General features: G+C 31.3%; 12 non-coding genes across 12 annotated transcripts; all 12 read right to left on the bottom strand.

Moving 5' to 3' along the window:
* Nucleotides 1-1196: 1196 nt before the first annotated feature.
* Trnav-cac lies at nucleotides 1197-1269 on the bottom strand. Its single transcript has one exon. It is a non-coding gene; the product is annotated as a tRNA-Val (tRNA).
* Nucleotides 1270-1871: 602 nt separating this feature from the next.
* On the bottom strand, nucleotides 1872-1944 carry Trnav-uac. Its single transcript has one exon. It is a non-coding gene; the product is annotated as a tRNA-Val (tRNA).
* A 515-nt stretch (nucleotides 1945-2459) lies between these two features.
* On the bottom strand, nucleotides 2460-2532 carry Trnav-uac. The gene has a single exon. It is a non-coding gene; the product is annotated as a tRNA-Val (tRNA).
* Nucleotides 2533-3047: 515 nt separating this feature from the next.
* Trnav-uac lies at nucleotides 3048-3120 on the bottom strand. Its single transcript has one exon. It is a non-coding gene; the product is annotated as a tRNA-Val (tRNA).
* Nucleotides 3121-3346: 226 nt separating this feature from the next.
* Nucleotides 3347-3419, bottom strand: Trnav-cac. The gene has a single exon. It is a non-coding gene; the product is annotated as a tRNA-Val (tRNA).
* A 271-nt stretch (nucleotides 3420-3690) lies between these two features.
* Trnav-uac lies at nucleotides 3691-3762 on the bottom strand. Its single transcript has one exon. It is a non-coding gene; the product is annotated as a tRNA-Val (tRNA).
* Nucleotides 3763-4711: 949 nt separating this feature from the next.
* On the bottom strand, nucleotides 4712-4784 carry Trnav-cac. Its single transcript has one exon. It is a non-coding gene; the product is annotated as a tRNA-Val (tRNA).
* Nucleotides 4785-5063: 279 nt separating this feature from the next.
* Nucleotides 5064-5136, bottom strand: Trnav-cac. The gene has a single exon. It is a non-coding gene; the product is annotated as a tRNA-Val (tRNA).
* Nucleotides 5137-5409: 273 nt separating this feature from the next.
* On the bottom strand, nucleotides 5410-5482 carry Trnav-uac. Its single transcript has one exon. It is a non-coding gene; the product is annotated as a tRNA-Val (tRNA).
* A 488-nt stretch (nucleotides 5483-5970) lies between these two features.
* Nucleotides 5971-6043, bottom strand: Trnav-uac. The gene has a single exon. It is a non-coding gene; the product is annotated as a tRNA-Val (tRNA).
* Nucleotides 6044-6326: 283 nt separating this feature from the next.
* On the bottom strand, nucleotides 6327-6399 carry Trnav-cac. The gene has a single exon. It is a non-coding gene; the product is annotated as a tRNA-Val (tRNA).
* A 597-nt stretch (nucleotides 6400-6996) lies between these two features.
* Nucleotides 6997-7069, bottom strand: Trnav-uac. Its single transcript has one exon. It is a non-coding gene; the product is annotated as a tRNA-Val (tRNA).
* Between the last annotated feature and the right edge of the window lie 324 nt (nucleotides 7070-7393).

Genomic DNA, 7393 nt, shown 5'->3' with positions numbered 1-7393 from the left:
TTCTAATATGAGGTTACTGTATAGATGGAGGTTGAAATTTGATGAATAAAAGTGGGATGGCCTCAAAAAAAGATTACTTACATACAAGTATTTTGAATAGTTTATTTAAAAGGATCAAACAATGAATTTAGACCTACTTCCAAACAGAAAGGATCGAAGAAAAGGTTTCCGCTGAATTAATACAGAAAAGGTATTGTTTAATTTTCAGTTAATTGAAGGGTATTTTTTTTTTTATTAAATATTATATTATTTTTTAAGTTAATAACAAATATATAAATTAGCAGTTCAAATACTGAATTCTTTTTTTCTTTTTGTTTATAGCTTATGACAGACTATATAATTATCTTTATACACCTAAATGTAGCATACCCCTAGATTACTCCAACAAGGCTAAGACAATTTTCTGTGTAAACCTTTATAATAAGCTTCTCCAACCGTCTGACCACGTGATATAATCATCAGCAGACGGTCATTAAATAGATATGTAATTTTTAATTTACCTCGCGAATCTATTATTATACGAACTGACATGTGTCTCTTTTATTCAATAAATGCAAATCGTTAAACTAAGTCAACACAATTAGTTAATTACTATCGATTCAATCGAATTAGCCACAGAGTGTGGAGAACTAAAATTAGTTAGAAATCCAAGGCGATATAATTGTCTTTAAATCCCTCATTACAAATTGATGATGACAGAGCAAATCAATAACGTATTATGTTGCCAATTCTTAATTAAAGGCTTGTAAGTTTTTTAGTTATCCGATGATTGTATATATTTACATTATTGTTAAAATGGCAGTCTTTTAATATTTTTTAACTCACCGGAATGTGGTTGTAGAACCTTTAAGCGCTTTCAACACTGGAGAATATTTTTTTCTTAAAATAAATAAATGATAATAATGTATTGATAAATAAAACTTGATAAATGTAAGAAATGTAAACCAGTAAGAAAGTACCACCAAAATATCAACGTTCACAAAATTATCGGTCTATAATAATAATATTATAATGGACGAAGAATATTATGTTAAGAAGAATATCATAGAGCAACTTTGAATATTCTTTTTTAATTTGTTGTACAGTATTTAGAATATTATTCAGTTGGCAGGACATTTATAAAAATTAAAAGTGGAATTTTTATATTTAAAAAAAATTAAAATTAAAAGTGGAATTTTTAGATTAAAAAAAGAAACAGGTTCCGCCCGGGCTCCAACCGGGGACCTTCTGCGTGTGAAGCAGACGTGATAACCACTACACCACGAAACCTTTTCTATGTTTGTTATAAAAATAATTAACTCAGAGGATTGATCTAGATTATGCGAAATTTTGAAGAGCTTTGAATACTGTCGAAAGTATTAAAATACACGATCACAAAAATAATGGCCTATCTTAATGTACCAAGTATATTATTCCAGGAATACTAGCACAGCTTGATCTGTTTCAGTATTTTATTTCGAATATAGTTAATAATCAGAGAACCTTATGATTAATAAAGACTAAAAGTAGAGTTTTCAAATGAAAAAAAAAAGAAAGAAAAACACAGGTTCCGCCCGAGACCTTCTAAGTGTGAAGCAGACGTGATAACCACAACACCACGAAACCTCTTGTATGTTTTTCATAAAAGTAATAAACTCACAGGATTGATCTGGATTATGCGAAATTTTGAAGAACTTTGAACGCTGTCGAAGTTATTACAATACACGATCACAAAAACAATGGCGTATAATATCTTAATGTACAAAGAATATTATTCCAGGAATGCTAGGAGAGCTTGATCTGTTTCCTTATTTTATTTCGAATATAAATGAGTATCAGAGAACCTTATGATTAATAAAGTCTAAAAGTAGAGTTTTAATTGAAAACAAAACAGGTTCCGCCCGGGCTCGAACCGGGGACCTTCTGCGTGTAAAGCAGACGTGATAACCACTACACCACGAAACCTCTTGTATGTCTGTCATAAAAGTAATTAAGTCACAGGATTGATCTGGATTATGCGAAATTTTGAAGAGCTTTGAACGCTGTCGAAATTATTACAATACACGATCACAAAAACAATGGCCTATAATAAATATCTTAATGTAACAAGAATATTATTACAGGAATACTAGGACAGCTTGATCTGTTTCAGTATTTTATTTCGAATATAGTTAATAATCAGAGAACCTTATGATTAATAAAAACTAAAAGTAGATTTAAAATGAAAATAAAAATTAAATGAAAAAATACAAAAAAAAAACGTTCCGCCTGGGTTCGAACCGGGGACCTTCTGCGTGTAAAGCGGACGTGATAACCACTACAATAATGACCTATAATAATATCTTAATGCACCAAGAATATTATTCCAGGAATAGAGGACAGATTGATCTGTTTCAGTATTTTATTTCGAATATAAATGATTATCAGAGAACCTTATGATTAATAAAGTCTAAAAGTAGAGTTTTAAATTAAAACAAAACAGGTTCCGCCCAGGATCGAACCGGGGACCTTCTGCGTGTAAAGCAGACGTGATAACCACTACACCACGAAACCTTTTGTATGTCTGTCATAAAAGTAATTAAGTCACAGGATTGATCTATATTATGCGAAATTTTGAAGAGCTTTGAACGCTGTCGAAATTATTACAATACACGATCACAAAAACAATGGCCTGTAATAAATATCTTAATGTAACAAGAATATTATTACAGGAATACTAGGACAGCTTGATCTGTTTCAGTATTTTATTTCGAATATAGTTAATAATCAGAGAACCTTATGATTAATAAAAACTAAAAGTAGATTTAAAATGAAAATAAAAATTAAATGAAAAAATACAAAAAAAAAAAACGTTCCGCCTGGGTTCGAACCGGGGACCTTCTGCGTGAAGCGGACGTGATAACCATTACAATAATGACCTATAATAATATCTTAATGCACCAAGAATATTATTCCAGGAATAGAGGACAGATTGATCTGTTTCAGTATTTTATTTCGAATATAAATGATTATCAGAGAACCTTATGATTAATAAAGTCTAGAAGTAGAGTTTTAAATTAAAACAAAACAGGTTCCGCCCAGGATCGAACCGGGGACCTTCTGCGTGTAAAGCAGACGTGATAACCACTACACCACGAAACCTCTTGTATGTTTGTGATAAAAGTAATTAAGTCACAGGATTGATCTGGATTATGCAAAATTTTAAAGAGCTTTGAACCGTGTCAAAAGTATTACAATACACGATCACAAAACAATGGCAAATTGATTTGTTTCAGTATTTTATTTCGAATATAAATAATTATCAGAGAACCTTATGATTAATACAGAGTAAAAGTATAGAGTTTTAAATGAAATAGAAGGAATATAAAGTTTCCGCCCGGGCTCGAACCGGGGACCTTCTGCGTGTGAAGCAGACGTGATAACCACTACACCACGAAACCCTTTCTATTCTTGTTATAAAAATAATTAACTCAGGGTAGCATTGATCTAGATTGTGCGAAGTTTTGAAGCGCTTTAAACACGGTCGAAAGTATTACAATACACGATCACAAAAATAATGCTATAGTATCTTAATATACCAAGAATATTATTCCAGGAATACTAGGACAGTTTGATCTATTTCAGTATTTATTTCGAATTTAAATAATTATCAGAGAACCTTATAAAGACTAAAAGTAGAGTTTTTAATGATAAAAAAATATAGGCCTATACAGGTTCCGCCGGGCTCGAACCGGGGACCTTCTGCGTGTAAAGCAGACGTGATAACCACTACACCACGAAACCTCTTGTATGTTTGTCATAAAATTAATAAAGTCACGGGATTGATCTAGATTATGCGAAATTTTGAAGAGCTTTGAACGCTGTCCAAGTTATTACAATACACGATCACAAAAACAATGGCCTATAATAAATATCTTAATGTAACAAGAATATTATTACAGGAATACTAGGACAGCTTGATCTGTTTCAGTATTTTATTTCGAATATAATTAATAATCAGAGAACCTTATGATTAATAAAGAATAAAAGTAGAGTTTTAAATGAAACAAAGTTTAAATGAAAAAAAGTTTAAATGAAAAAAAGAAACAAAAAACAGGTTCCGCCAAGGCTCGAAACTTGAATTTTCTGCGCGTAAAGCAGACGTGATAACCACTACAATAATGCTATAATAATATCTTAATGTACCAAGAATATTATTCCAGGAATACTATGACAGCTTGATTTTCAGTATGGTTTTTTTAAATATTTATATTTATCAGAGAACCTTGTGATTAATTTATAGCTATTAATTGTTTACTTTCACATATTTCGATTTGAATAAATGTTACTGAATAAAATGAAATGAGTAAAAGTAGAGTTTTAAATGAAAACAAAACAGATTCCGGCCGGGCTCGAACCGGGGACCGTCTGCGTGTAAAACAGACGTGATAACCACTACACTACGAAAAATCTTGTATGTTTGTCATAAAAGTAATAAAGTCACAGGATTAATCTGGATTATACAAAATTTTAAAGAGCTTTGAACCGTGTCAAAAGTATTACAATACACGATCACAAAACAATGGCCTATACGGAAATATCTTAATGTACAAAAAATATTATTCCAGGAATACCAGGACAACTTGATGTGTTTCAGTATTTCATTTATAATTTATTATTTAGTTATCAGAAAAACTTATTTTAAAAAGAGTAAATGTAGAGTGTTTTAAATAAAAAACAAAGACAAATATAAAGGTTCCACCCGGGCTCGAACCGGGGACCTTCTGCGTGTGAAGCAGACGTGATAACCACTACACCACGAAACCTCTTGTGTGTTTGTCATGAAAGTAATTAAGTCACGGGATTGATCTGGATTATGCGAAATTTTGAAGAGCTTTGAACGCTGTCGAAATTATTAAAATACACGATCACAAAAACAATAGCCTATAATAAATAATTTAATGTAACAAGAACATTATTACAGGAATTCTAGGACAGATTGATTTGTTTCAGTATTTTATTTCGAATATAAATAATTATCAGAGAGCCTTATGATTAATAAAGACTAAAAGTATAGAATTTTAAATGAAATACAAGGAATATAAAGGTTCCGCCCGGGCTCGAACCGGGGACCTTCTGCGTGTGAAGCAGACGTGATAACCACTACACCACGAAACCCTTTCTATTCTTGTTATAAAAATAATTAACTCAGAGTACCATTGATCTAGATTGTGCGAAGTTTTGAAGCGCTTTAAACACGGTCGAAAGTATTACAATACACGATCACAAAAATAATGGCCTATAATATCTTACTGTACCAAGAATATTATTCCAGGAATACTAGGACAGTTTGATCTATTTCAGTATTTTATTTCGAATTTAAATAATTATCAGAGAACCTTATAAAGACTAAAAGTAGAGTTTTTAATGATAAAAAATATAGGCCTACACAGGTTCCGCCCGGGCTCGAACCGGGGACCTTCTGCGTGTAAAGCAGACGTGATAACCACTACACCACGAAACCTCTTGTGTGTTTGTCATGAAAGTAATTAAGTCACGGGATTGATCTGGATTATGCGAAATTTGGAAGAGCTTTGAACGCTGTCGAAATTATTAAAATACACGATCACAAAAACAATAGCCTATAATAAATATTTTAATGTAACAAGAACATTATTACAGGAATTCTAGGACAGATTGATTTGTTTCAGTAAAACAAAAAACAGGTTCCGCCCATGCTCGAAACGTGAATCTTTTGCGTGTGAAGCAGACGTGATAACCACTACAATAATGACCTATAATAATATCTTAATATTACCAAGAATATTATTCCAGGAATACTAGGACAGCTTGATTTTCAATATTTTATTTAAATATTAATATTTATTAGAGAACCTTATGATTAATTTATAGCTATATAATTAATTGTTTACTTTCACATATTTCGATTTGAATAAATGTTACTGAATGAAATGAAATGACTAAAAGTAGAGTTTTAAATGAAAACAAAACAGGTTTCGCCCGGGCTTGAACCAGGGACCGTCTGCGTGTAAAACAGACGTGATAACCACTACACTACGAAAAATCTTGTATGTTTGTCATAAAAGTAATAAAGTCACTGGATTGATCTGGATTATGCGAAATTTTAAAGGGCTTTGAACCGTGTCAAAATTATTACAATACACGATCACAAAACAATGGCTTATACGGTAATATCTTAATGTACAAAGAATATTATTCCAAGAATACGAGGACAACTTGATGTGTTTCAGTATTTCATTTATAATTTATTATTTAGTTATCAGAAAAACTTATTTTAAAAAGAGTAAAAGTAGAGTGTTTTAAATATAAAACAAGGAAAATTATAAAGGTTCCGCCCGGGCTCGAACCGGGGACCTTCTGCGTGTGAAGCAGACGTGATAACCACTACACCACGAAACCCTTTCTAATCTTGTTATAAAAATAATTAACTCAGAGTACCATTGATCTAGATTGTGCGAAGTTTTGAAGCGCTTTAAACACTGTCGAAAGTATTACAATACACGATCACAAAAATAATGGCCTATAATATCTTAATGTATCAAGAATATTATTCCAGGAATACTAGGACAGCTTGATCTGTTTCAGTATTTTGTTTCGGATATAATTAATAATCAGAGAACCTTATGATTAATAAAGACTAAAAGTAGAGTTTTAAATAAAACAAAGTTTAAATGAAAAAAGTTTAAATGAAAAAAAGAAACAAAAAACAGGTTCCGCCCAGGCTCGAAACGTGAATCTTTTGCGTGTGAAGCAGACGTGATAACCACTACAATAATGACCTATAATAATATCTTAATATTACCAAGAATATTATTCCAGGAATACTAGGACAGCTTGATTTTCAATATTTTATTTAAATATTAATATTTATTATAGAACCTTATGATTAATTTATAGCTATATAATTAATTGTTTACTTTCACATATTTCGATTTGAATAAATGATACTGAATGAAATGAAATGACTAAAAGTAGAGTTTTAAATGAAAACAAAACAGGTTTCGCCCGGGCTCGAACCAGGAACCGTCTGCGTGTAAAACAGACGTGATAACCACTACACTACGAAAAATCTTGTATGTTTGTCATAAAAGTAATAAAGTCACAGGATTGATCTGGATTATGCGAAATTTTAAAGGGCTTTGAACCGTGTCAAAATTATTACAATACACGATCACAAAACAATGGCTTATACGGTAATATCTTAATGTACAAAGAATATTATTCCAAGAATACGAGGACAACTTGATGTGTTTCAGTATTTCATTTATAATTTATTATTTAGTTATCAGAAAAACCTATTTTAAAAAGAGTAAAAGTAAAGTGTTTTAAATGAAAAATAAAAGGAAAAATATAAAGGTTCCACCCGGGCTCGAACCGGGGACCTTCTGCGTGT

Source organism: Anneissia japonica, unplaced genomic scaffold (genome assembly GCF_011630105.1).
Source record: "Anneissia japonica isolate Jap-2015-1 unplaced genomic scaffold, ASM1163010v1 scaffold251325_len469956_cov165, whole genome shotgun sequence".
Classification (NCBI taxonomy): domain Eukaryota; kingdom Metazoa; phylum Echinodermata; class Crinoidea; order Comatulida; family Comatulidae; genus Anneissia; species Anneissia japonica.
This window is presented reverse-complemented; position numbering and strand designations above follow the sequence as displayed.